Source organism: Atractosteus spatula, chromosome 10 (assembly GCF_055471065.1).
Source record: "Atractosteus spatula isolate fAtrSpa1 chromosome 10, fAtrSpa1.hap1, whole genome shotgun sequence".
In the NCBI taxonomy this organism is placed as follows: Eukaryota; Metazoa; Chordata; class Actinopteri; order Semionotiformes; family Lepisosteidae; genus Atractosteus; species Atractosteus spatula.
In genome coordinates this window covers 26330704-26342957 of record NC_142715.1, presented here as the reverse complement: position 1 = coordinate 26342957, position 12254 = coordinate 26330704, and the positions used below count along the sequence as shown (strand labels likewise).

Genomic DNA, 12254 nt, shown 5'->3' with positions numbered 1-12254 from the left:
TGAGTCAAAACTGCTTAATATTGTATATGTTAAAAGTCTGGAGATGCATGCAAGGGAGAAATTCCTCTCTGTAAAAGAGTTGCACAGAAAAGTAGCGTGTCTCCCATATGGTGCTGGTTATGTCCTTTTCCCTCTTCTACATGGCATAGAACATAATCCTGTTCCATGAAGAAGTTGCAACATTTATTCACACAGGATGCTTCTGTCTGTTTTTTTCTCATGGTTAAGTTTAAATTTTAAAGTTTGTTAGGAATTGCATGTAGTGAATACCATCTAACTACAAATATATACATAAAGCAGAATGTTTATTATTGAATTATGTGTTTTTATTGAGTATAATCATTATAAGCGAACACAAGTGTAGTAATCAGCACCACAATCTGAATTAAGACTCAAAATTAAAATGTGTATGTCTGTTTCAGGTGATGTGGACACGCGCTGTTTGGATAGAGCAGGAGGGGGAGGTTGAGGGAGTCCTGCCCTCAAACTGGGTGGATGCCCGAAGAGAGTTTGTGTGGTGGCCGAATGATCCAAAGCAGGCCACAAGAGAAGGCCAACCCTAATAAAGATACTTGGGTTACCTTCAAGGTCATTAAAGTTAAACATACATCAGGTATAGCTTTCTTTGAAAATAAGAGCAAATTCCTGTTCATTATTATAAATTCCGATTGAATATTTACAGTAACTGTCTATGTACATGTATTAGTGCAACAATACCTTTTTCATATTTGATCATACGTAATGTAAATATAATTATTTGTAGACAAGAAATCAGAGTGTGATCACTTTGATTTAACCACCTCTGTTACGGATGCTGAAGACGAGGATGAGACACCCAATCCAAAACGCAAAAGTAAGAAGCGGGTGTTCTCCGATTACGTTGATGGTATGTAAAAGTAACAATCTCAATAGCTATATTTTTAACCAGTTATTAATATCAACTGATGCCTTATTTAGCTTGTACCTTGTTATTGATTTTTTTACAACCCTTTAAAATAAGTCATTTTGAAAGGTGTTCTGTATGAAAATGTTAAAAATCTTATCAGATTTGTTGATCATGGAAATTGCTAAGAATTTTGGTTAGCTTATTCTATGTTAAACTAATTTTCAGTATTATATTGAAATATGATAATTTTCTATTATATTACAGACTTTGATTCTGATGCTGCTACTCCAAGTAAGTACATTTCTCTGCCTTCAAATTTCTCAAAATAAAGGAAATAAATTTATTGTAAAAAGTTACAGATCAAGTTGATAAAATAATTTAATTTGATATGAAATATTTTACTGCCATATTTTTTCTGTTTAGAAAAGAAGAAGCCACTGAAGCTGCCAGTGCCACCCCCAAAACTGAGGTTCTCTCCTAGGAAGAGAGTCTCCCAAACCTCACTCAGCTGTTCAAGTACGCTTAAAGGTAGGTTATTGCAATCAAAGTTAAAATGTTTTCTTAATGTCCTTAGAAGATAATCATCATCAATCATATTTAAAGACAAGTTAACACTATTCTTTATGTTATTGAAGCCCAACAATCAAAGGTGAGAACCTCCCCAAGGAAAAAAAACGGTGCTAAGTTCTGGCTTCAACATTCCTGAAGTTATTACTACATTTTTTGCCTACATCTAATTACTCTATGAAATTCACAAGTTATTTTTTTTTATTACGTCTGAGGTTATGTCACTATACTTTCCTAAGTCTGGAGAACTGTCTACCATAAGCGAATTATATTAAAAGATTATTGGACTTGTGAAAATTTTACGTCCATACTTAAATATTAAGTTAATCTGCAATATTATATTAACAGCCCAGGTAGTCCAAATTGTGACCTCACCACGCAAAGTTCGAAGCCCTAAGCAAGTTATAAGACCAAAGTCTTCAACTGAACCCCAGAGTCACCATGCCTCCTCAGCTTCGCACTCACCCTCGCCTTCTCCCTCATCTCAATCAGCTGAGGAAATAATGGCTTTATAAATGTTTTAACACAAGGCTTTGTAGACAATAGTACATTACTTGTATCATATTTATTAAATTATTAAATTTAAGAATAGTTTATGATCCCTCTGCATTTGATAGGTATGAGATTATTGTTAACTTTTTAGTTTCTAGTATCAAACCAGGATTGGCCAGATGGCAGAAATGATCCTGGAAGACTGTCAAAAAGTATGTATTTTTTATTGTATAAAGTAATAAATAAAACTACCCATATTATAGTTTTACACAGAATGTATTTTAATTATGTGTAGGCTCGTATACAACATAAAAATAAGTTGTGTTTAACCGCAATGCTACAAACGACACAAACATATTCAAAATTGAAGTACGCCAATGGAGTTTAATTGACATTGTTTATATAATCCTAGTTCAATGACAGACTAAATGACTAAATTGAAATATAAAGTTGTGTGATAAAGTAAATGTTTTCCATAACTGAATTCTTTTCAGTCTCCCAGGCAGAAGACCACGTCCAGACCAGAAGAGAAGAGAGAGAGATATACTCTTTCAGAAGGAAGTACAGTTAAAATGATGTGGGAATTTTTACTTTTTAAGATTATAAATTGCATGTAGCACATTAGCAACACTACAGTTATGCTAATGTGACAATAGTGTAAGAAACTCCTAACCTAATTCCTTTTAAATGCTGATATAAAATATAAATAATTTCAGAGTTTCAGAAGCGGGTATTGGGCCTCCTGATAGAGATGAGGGATGAATTGAGGCGTTTGGGTAGGTCCACAGAACCGGTGGACTCCCAATTCCACATCAGGAGGCTGACCACAATGGGAGAGTTCTGTGCATACGAGCAAGCACTTGACAGCATGGACAATCAAAACCTGCTGGTACGATATTATATTCTCACTGTGGTGTAGAAAATATTCACTACTAATGTTCTAGGTTTCAGATAGGTCATAATTTTATAGCCTACATCTGATTAATATGATCCATCTCTGGCATACGTTCATATTTTTAGTTTATAATGTATAATCTTGCTTATCCTTTAATGGCAAAATAAAGTGTTTTCATGTTCTAAAACGCTACTACAAGTTTTTTTCACTTTGAAAAACGGTCACTTTGTATTTATAGACTGAGAAAATACTGCAAAAAAAGTGCAGTTAATATGTGAAAATGTGTTTGTTCCATTGAATGTGTAAATGGGTATGTCTGATTAGTTGATTAATGAAGATCTAGTAGCTTCTAATATTATTTCTAATATAATATTATTAGAAATTATTAAACCAACTTCGGAGAGTAGGTGGCAGTGATGTCAGAGAGAGTGTGTTCACAGTCTTGTCAAGGTATTGCTTATTGTTTTTTTAAAATGTTTTTACATTAAATTTTTACTTTGATCAAGTGAACATATCCACAGAATTGAGCTTATAGATACCTATGTGTTAACCACTGAATGTGCAAGGTGTAAAACTGCAAACTGCAAAATTGCAAAAAAAGGATTACAGCACTACATTTGATCCTAAATATTTGAGTAAATAAATGTTGAGTGGAAAAAAAGTCTAAACTAAATGTCTGAATTTGGTTTTCAGACTTATGACAAATGAACTGATGACAGAATTCAACTTCGCTGGCACAAACCGAAAAGATAAACAACAAAAGAGGGGCCTGGGAGACACAAATCTTTATAGAGTAATTAAAGGTACTTCTATTCTATGTTGTACTTTCAAACTTACTCTTTAATTAGGACAGGGTACTCTTTAATTAGGACAGACTTTATTGCTCAATCGCTATGATGCAAGCCAAATTTTATCCGTTTATTTCAGCTTTGAGCTTAGTAAACCTTATTGGTTCATTTTTGAGGTTATACTCAAGAAGATATTAATCATCATTTATTTGAGTAGTAATATTATATAATTTTCTCCTAGCTGCGGTGCTGAAGTCCCACCTTACATCGACAGAAAAAGAAATAAAGGAGCACGCAATGCGTTACTTGAAGAATGCATATGCAAGGCAGGGGGCCAGGAGATCTGGACACTGAAAATAATAGGTTTCTGGTCCTGTTAGGACAATAAGACAGGGTTTGCAAATGGTGGACAAAAATCGTCTTAACTTCAATTGTAATATTTTTTTTTCCTTGGAAATATAGAAGTTGTACATTTTAAAATTTATATTTGAATCAAAATGTGGTTTTGAGTTAGTGTGTTAATGTAATTAGTTTGTGTTTGTCATGACTATACTGTATATTGCCATGTTACCAGAATTTGTAGCTGAAGTTTAAGACTAGTTGTGTTTTTTATGATTATTGCCCATATGTTGATTGTTGATTGATTGTATACAATGTATAATTTAATTTTTCAGGTGTGAATGTGTATTTTCAGAATAAATTTCTAAACCAAATCATTGGCTTGGTTTACTTGTTTCTACACCTGTAAAACCTATCTTTGATGTATAATAGACCTCTACCCATATACGTATAATAGTCCTCTAAAGTTATCCGTATAACAGACCTCTAACCATATACATATAATAGACCTCTAAAGTTATCCGTATAATAGACCTCTAACCATGTATGTATAATAGTCCTCTAAAGTTATCCGTATAACAGACCTCTAACCATACACGTATAATAGACCTCTAAAGTTACCCGTATAATAGAGCTCTAACCACATATGTATAATAGACCTCTAAAGTTATCCGTATAATAGAGAGGACAGCTCCGTCACGTCTTTTACGATGCTGCTTTTTTTCCCTTGCGTTTTTCTCTTCTTCCCACGTTCTCTCTCTTCACTGCCTTCGCCTCCGCTCTGTTTCACTTCAGTCTTTCACTCTTGCTTCCTTCCAATAAGGACGGAGCTGCGGGAGAAAGGGCGCTATAGAGGATCGCTGTGGATAGCTGCTGCTGTGCTTTGACACCTGAGCTCCGTGGAAAACGATCTCAATACAATTCTGAAAAACGCGACTCCCAGAGCGAGCGAGCGGGGATAATGCGCCTCCTGCGCTTAAGAGCTTACAGCACCTGGTATTCCCAGCCAGTCTCCCATCTAAGAACTAACCAGGCCCGTCCCTGCTTAGCTTCCGAGATCAAACGAAATCAGGCATGCTCAAGGGGGTGTAGCCGTAAGCGAGAATAGGGCTCACTGGCACCCTTCTTATAGAGAGGACAGCTCCGTCACTTCTTTTACGACGCTGCTTTTTTTGATTGTTTTGTGATTTTTTGCGATCTACCGGGTTGATTGCATACTTGATCTTGTGGTTTTCTGTGGTAAAACTGTGATTTCGTACTTAAAAGTAATACTCTTTTAAGTTTAACGATGGTTACTAAAAGGTCTGAATTCGAGTCGCTAGTAAGCATTCTCTCTAGCAGCGACAAGTCTGACCACGATCTCCGCCATATCTCCATCAGCAGAGAAGTTAGGAGAATAAACCTCCATTCTGTGAGAGAGCTAGCAAAGGACATGGAGAGATTTGACCCTGCAGTGTCAGAGAATAATATCGAGAGTTATATTCAGGACCTCAGGTATAACCTGCAGTACCTGCCAAACGCCACAGAACAGGAGAAAGTGTTTCTGGTCAGGAAAACTACCAGCAGAGCTGTACATGAGTGGATGGCTAGGCAGATGAAAGAAGTCTGTAATGACTTTGAACAGCTTTGTCATGCACTTATCGAGGAATACAGTGCGTTTATTGACCCGACAGCTGCGATAGCCGCCGCCCTTAACATTAAGCACGAGAGAGCAGAGTCCCCCCGCGAATATTACGAGAGACTTAGATGAACTTATTTTGCAGGACGAAATGATGAGGGTTGCGAGGAGAACACAAATTTCAAGGGTTTATTCATCGCGAATCTCCACCCGTCAGTCAGAAAGATGATCTTAATGCATACAGATGCACAGACCATGAAAATGACTGATATTAAGAGATTCGTGCAGAAAGCCCGAATGGGAGTATGATGTCCAAAGTCGCTCTGAGCAAAAAGCTGCTAAAGCAACTGTATTCGCCGTCAGAGCCAGCAGGGTTAATTCCCCCCTGCTCGAAGGAGCACAGGCTCCTGAGCTGGCTAAGCCCCGTTCCAAAGCAGGCACGCAGGACCGCACCCAGCATCCTAAGTGCCATGAGAACACCGGGGGAGGGAAAGGGCTAGAAAAAGCTGAACAAAAAGATTCAGTAGCCGCCCGCCTGGCCAGGCTTGAACAAGCTTTATTAGGACAGGGACAACCGCTCCCCAAGGCTGCCGGAAGCGTGAATGAGCTGATACTCTCAACTGGAGGAGGCGGAGACCCGCCCCCTCTCCCTCCATCAGTCTATCTGATTGATCAGAAGGGTTCCTGCCTGGATGAGGTCAGTCACTCCCAAGCGAGTGCTGACTCCACCCCTGAAGTCACAGAGCAGACAGTAAAACACAGAGGAAAAGCAGGAAGCTTTTACCTCAAGGCTGCCATGGGAGATGTCTTACCCAGTGAGACACTGATTGACACTGAGGTTGAAAGGTGTTTGATGTCACACGGCAAGCTCAAACGGGTAGAAAAAGAAAAGGGCATGCGACTCAGAGAGGAACCTTTGGTGGATCACCAGAAAGGCAAGGTGTGGAAACAGGTCAAGACTCCTAAGCCTTCTGTACAGAAGGAAAGGGGGGCCAAGAGGCAGACTGTGCTCACACAGTGCCCACCGAACACAGAAGCCTATGTGGAGATTCCTTCTGTTCCCTCTGGACAAGAAATAAAAATATTTTCTTGTTCCCCGGATCTACAAGGAAGTCGTGTCCCGGCTGAGGTCACAACAGCCTCCATGCCACAGGAGCGGTGCTCCAAGCAGCCGCCTGATCCACCAGGTAAAGCAAACCCCTTTTACATCCCTAAAGGGGAGCAGATCTCCCCACTTGGTGATGAAAAGGAGCTTTCCCTGTGCACCTTGGCACCCAAGAGGGGTCAGGACCACCACCCCGCAGTGGTGGAAGGGATCCAGATGGCAGGAGAGCAGGTTGGTGATGTAGCCCTCACCCTTAGCCCTGAGAGGTCCTCTATCAGTGAGGATCTGCTTGAGCAGCTGTCACAGGGCCACCACCAGGTGCCCCTGGTGCAACATTCACAGGTTAGACAGGAGGTCCAGCTGGACGCTGAGACTACTGCGCTGTGGACACACCTGATCCCAGATGCAAATTCCCTCTGCTGTGACCCAGGGAACCTGCAGTCAGGTAACATTATTTCTCACAACTACCGGGTAGTGAGTGAGACTGACCTGATTGTTCCTGCCTCAACGGCAGGGTTGCCAACACACCCAGTCCCCAGGAAGGGACAGGGAATGAAAGCCGAGCCGGTTTTCTTACAGCCACCAGCCCAGTCTGTCAGTCTGAGTCTGACCAACAGTGGTTCAGCCAGACTGGAGCTGGATGGTCAAGCCACCCGCCTGCCAGTGCAGGACATCGCAAAGAGGGGTGTCAGAATCCCTGCCTGCACAGACATGGGCCTGGTGGGTGATAGTAAGTTCAAAGACAGTGAACTAGCTATCCCAGTGCTGGGGCAGCTCCCTGAACCCCTAGCGAGGGAAGGGGGGAGCGAGCAGGTGTCCTACACCCACACCCAGCTAACGATTGTAAACATGCCGATAGAGGGATTCCTCAATCAGGAAGGGTGCAGGGTGGACCTGAACAGTGAGAATGGGGTAACAATCCCAGATCACTCAGGTGCTCCAGATGACCACTCAGCCGAGGGTCAGGCATGCTCCACCGCTGCACCACCCCCTGCAGGGTTCCTAGAGCACAGGCATGAACAAATCGAAAAAGCAGATGCCCTGGAAAAGGAGGAGCAGCATCAGCAGCTGCGTCAGATCTCCCCAGATTTCCAGAATGTTGGTGCCCAAGATGCCACAAGGCATACTGAGAAAGACACCATGTACACGCTGCGCCAGCTTAGAAAGGCAACAGTCACTCAGAAGGAGATGACTGGGATCAGCCACCCGAAAAGACTTTTGGGAGGACTGATTGCTGCCGCCACTGTTGCACTTTTGCTTTTTCTGGTAGGTTTGTGTGCTACTGGCACTCTCACCCTGACTGCCCCAAGAAGGCAGGTGTCAGAGATGCCAGAGGGTAGTGACAGACTGTATCGACAGCAGCAAAGGCTGGAAAGCTTAGGGAAAACCCTACAGGCAACTTTCTATGCAACAGGGTTAAACCTTATCCCCCAACCAGTGGACATGATTGCCAGTGTTATACAGTGGGTTTATGCTTGTGTGCAACAGGCCAGAATGTTGACACAAGACCTGTTAAGAGAGTTTAGTGCCACTGTAGCCAGTCTAACCACGGCACAATTCCCAACCCACTTGATTCCACTCTTCTCAGTAGAGGAGTATGTGACATTAACCCCATCGCTCATAGCTCACCCAGAAGGCAATCCAAGATTGAATTTGGTTCCAAATCTTGAGATGGGTATGGGTACCAAAGCTATCCATTGGCTGTGTCTAAATGATTCACCAATGAAGGGTGTAAAGCTACTAACGAGCAGAGGGAGGTTAATGAACCCTATGAAGAGCAGGTGGGAAGTAAATGGCTGGTCAACACACCACATTTAACTGTCACCATGACTTGTGACAGGCATGATACAACTAACTAATAAAACAGTTCCTGCAAGTTCCCGAGGAGGCCATAGTACAGCTTGGTGACTTAACACTGTACTGTCTAGAACCAGACAATATAAGACCAAACTTGAGGTCATGGATGCCTTCAGGTGCCACACTATTGAATTGGATAGAAATCCAAGAAACACTAAGCCCTGAAGAGGTACAGGTAGTTAGTTTGCTTTAATGGAACAAACCTCCAAACCACCCTAGCAGATACCCAACACAGGTGTCGTGGTTTATCGAGGGTCTGGGAACAGAAACTGGTGTTATTGTAACACTGCTGCCGGGTAGCTGGATCATGACTGACAGTGTACTCTGAATGCTGTACTCTCACATCAAGATGTACTCCGGGTAGCACGAATGAGTCAAAGGTAGCATGTCAAAAGAAAGGAAGTTACTTCTTCCCAAATATCTGCCTACAGAGGTATCAGATATTGACAGTGAACTTCCTGATGTGTAATTCCTAGACTGAGATAATGTCTCCTGCCGTGTTTATACATACTCCTGATGTTATTCATCATGTTTGTTCCCAATGCTGGTTCCAGTATGAATTCTCGAGGAGTAATGTGGACATTTAATATTAATGTTCTAATGACAAGGGACATCACTTAACTCTGTTTTGTTTTGAAGGCAACAACGCCTCAGGACCTCTTGACCTTCAAAAAGGGGGGATATGTAGTGGCAATGCTTGTTAATAAGACAGAATTAAGTGTTTCTGAGCTTCCCAAATGAGGCCCCATTTCTCTGTTCATCTCTGTGGTGCAGCCACAGAGAGACCATTAGGGTGATTTAAGGTCCTAGGACAGCTCCCAAAGGGGGATGCACTTAGCTAAGCCTGGCTATCATGATCAATGGTCATCCATTGGCGCCTATCTGTCTAGGGAGTGCCAGATGGACATCTGGACTGCATTCCTAGGTGTCAGGAGTAAGTGACTCATATCTCACCTTGATCAACCAATCAGGGACTGGTAGGGCCCTACCAGTAACCCACGTGGGACTCTGATGCCCATGGAACTTTCAGCCAATGAACGAGCTGAAGTTCCTCCAGGTAAAAACAGGCAACACAGAGGGCCTGAGAGACTATTCTGTGGACTTTTCTAAAGGGAAGTCAAAGGAGAATTCCAGGGCAGGACAGCCCAAGAGCAGAAGGCTCCCAAGGGCAGGACATTCTCGCAGCGCGCCTCCTGACCATCCTGAGACTCAGCCCGGACAACCACGGAACGGCCAGTGTGTCCGAGTGCCAGAACTTTCCTTTGTTCTAAGAGTCTAGAGCGGAGGTTGCCAGAGAGTAACCAGAGGATCCACCCGAGGTTAGCACCAGCAGAAGGCCTCGTGAACAGGTCGGAACTGTGGACAGCTGAATCACTATTCAGAACTAGCTTCACCAGGAACGAACTGGTCCTCTTCCTGACTTGCTGGGACCCACAGTCATCTTTTCTCCTGTGCGCAAGCTTTGCTAGTTAAAGCCAGAACTAACTAGCTGGTCTTCAGAGAGCAGCGCAGAGCATCAGCAGCGCACCGTCGCAAGCCGCACAGCACAGCCTGGCACCGAGCCAGAGAGCGCAGATTGGACAGCAACAGCCTGCAACTGTTTCTTTGAGTCCGCAGGAGATCTGAATCCCCAGAGATTGGATGAGTATTCAACTTCAATGCATTACAGCTCGAGAATTCAATTGTTATCCCAACCAGTGGATACCAATTTAATTCCTAAGAGTTATGTACTTGTTTTGAGTTTCTAATGTAGAAGTTATAACCAAGTTCATTTACGAAACGGTCTAAATGAATGATATACTGAACGTATGTCCTCTTGATATATGTAACTCTTTGTAACTGACTGAATATATACCTTTTGTATTCTGATAACCCTCTCGATAAGATCTGTTAGGTTTACATGCATATTCTATGTATTAATAAATGTATCCTCGTGTATTAGTACCTGTGTGTGTGCGTTGTTTGAGTTATATCGCATGGTTGGATTCTAAGGCCATCAAAAGAATCATTTTGTGATTTACTGCTACAATTAATAATTGTCCCAGTAAATGCCCAAACCCTACAGAACTGGTGCCTTCAGAGAGCACACTACACAGGGGTGGGATGTCAGAGCCATATGACATTGCTTTACACAGCGAGTGGCGGGGGTGGGATGTCAGGGCCTGACGATACTTCTTTACGCAGAGAGTGGCGGGGGTGGGATGTCAGGGCTTGACGACACTGCTTTACGCAGAGAGTGGCGGGGGTGGGATGTCAGGGCTTGACAACACTACTTTATGCAGAGAGTGGAGGGATGGGTGTCAGGGCCATACGACACTTCTTTACGTAGAGAGTGGTGGGGGTGGGATGTCAGGGCCATATGACACTGCTTTACACAGAGAGTGGCGGGGTTGGGATGTCAGGGCCTGAAGATACTGCTTTTCGCAGAGAGCGGAGGAGGTGGGATGTCATGGTTATACGACAGTACTTTCCACTAAGAGTGGTGGGGGTGGGATGTCAAGGCCATAAGACACTGCTTTATGCAGAGAGTTGAGGGATTGATGTCAGGGCCATACGACAGTGCTCCACTCAGGCCTCTGCTTGAATTTGTACTCCTCTCTCTCCCTACCTCTGCCTCTCCCTCTCTCTACCTCTCTCCCTACCTCTCCCTTTTCCCCTCCCTACCTCTCTCCCTACCTCTACCTCTCCCTCTCTGTGGGCAAGCAGGGGGCGCTCACCCTGCGGTCTGTGTGGGTCCTAATGCCCCAGTATAGTGACGGGGGACATGATCTGGCCCACCAGCGACGAGCAGGTTACCAGATCTAGACAAAGGGGGCAACTCTTAGTCATATGAGCTTAGTCACACATCGCAGCGATTAAAAAAACAAAACAAACATATTATGTCTGTAACTAACGACTTTTTTTTCCTACATTGAAAGTCTCTTTCCCGGGTGATTTTCTAGCGCGACTGGGGCTCTTCATTTCTCCTCGGTGTCTCATCGTGGGCGGTTTTGAAACAGACCACAGAACCTGCCGCTGCAGTGCTCTCGGTTAGGGGCTCTCATCCTGCATCACCAATCTTCCACAGGAGGGACAGAGCTGGATTTCTGTCTGAAAATAAACTCCAGAGTGAGAGAGAGAGCAGAGAGGGGTAGGGAGAGGTAGAGAGAGGTAGAGCGTTAGAGAGGTAGAGAGAGGGAGAGAGGTGGAGGGCGAGGGGGAGGGAGAGAGGTGGAGAGAGAGGGGGTTAGGGAGAGAGGGAGAGGTAGAGAGAGGGAGAGGTAGAGGTAGGGAGAGAGGTAGGGAGGGGAAAAGGGAGAGGTAGAGAGAGGGAGAGGTAGAGGTAGGGAGAGAGAGGGAGGAGGAGTACAAATTCAAGAAGGAGAAAATCCACAACACAACACAGGCGTCGGCATGCGTGGGCTACAAAAGGAACAAGTAAAATGTTTCTTCCGGGCTGAAAAGAGAAGGAAGGAAAACACACCGTTGCGGCGCTACGACACGAAGACGCCGAGCCAGTTGAGCACAGCAAACCCAACCTGTTCTCACAAGTTGCTTGCGCTTCAGGCGAAATAAAAGCTGCTGAGATAAATCAGGAAAGCGGTAACTATTAGGACTACTCACTGTTCCTCAGGCTGGGACAGGAGATCCCACACTGTATTATTGTTATTTAGAGACAGGCTCACTGTCTGTTCCTCAAGCTGGGACAGTGGATCACACACTATATT

The 12254-nt window shown here is 43.5% G+C and overlaps 1 long non-coding RNA gene and 1 pseudogene across 1 annotated transcript; one reads left to right on the top strand and one right to left on the bottom strand.

The window, feature by feature from the left end:
• Positions 1–767: 767 nt before the first annotated feature.
• Positions 768–1344, top strand: LOC148826750 (uncharacterized). The gene is made up of 3 exons (XR_016091792.1): positions 768–886; positions 1151–1177; positions 1310–1344. It is a non-coding gene; the product is annotated as an uncharacterized LOC148826750 (long non-coding RNA).
• A 3604-nt stretch (positions 1345–4948) lies between these two features.
• On the bottom strand, positions 4949–5067 carry LOC148826749 (5S ribosomal RNA; annotated as a pseudogene).
• Between the last annotated feature and the right edge of the window lie 7187 nt (positions 5068–12254).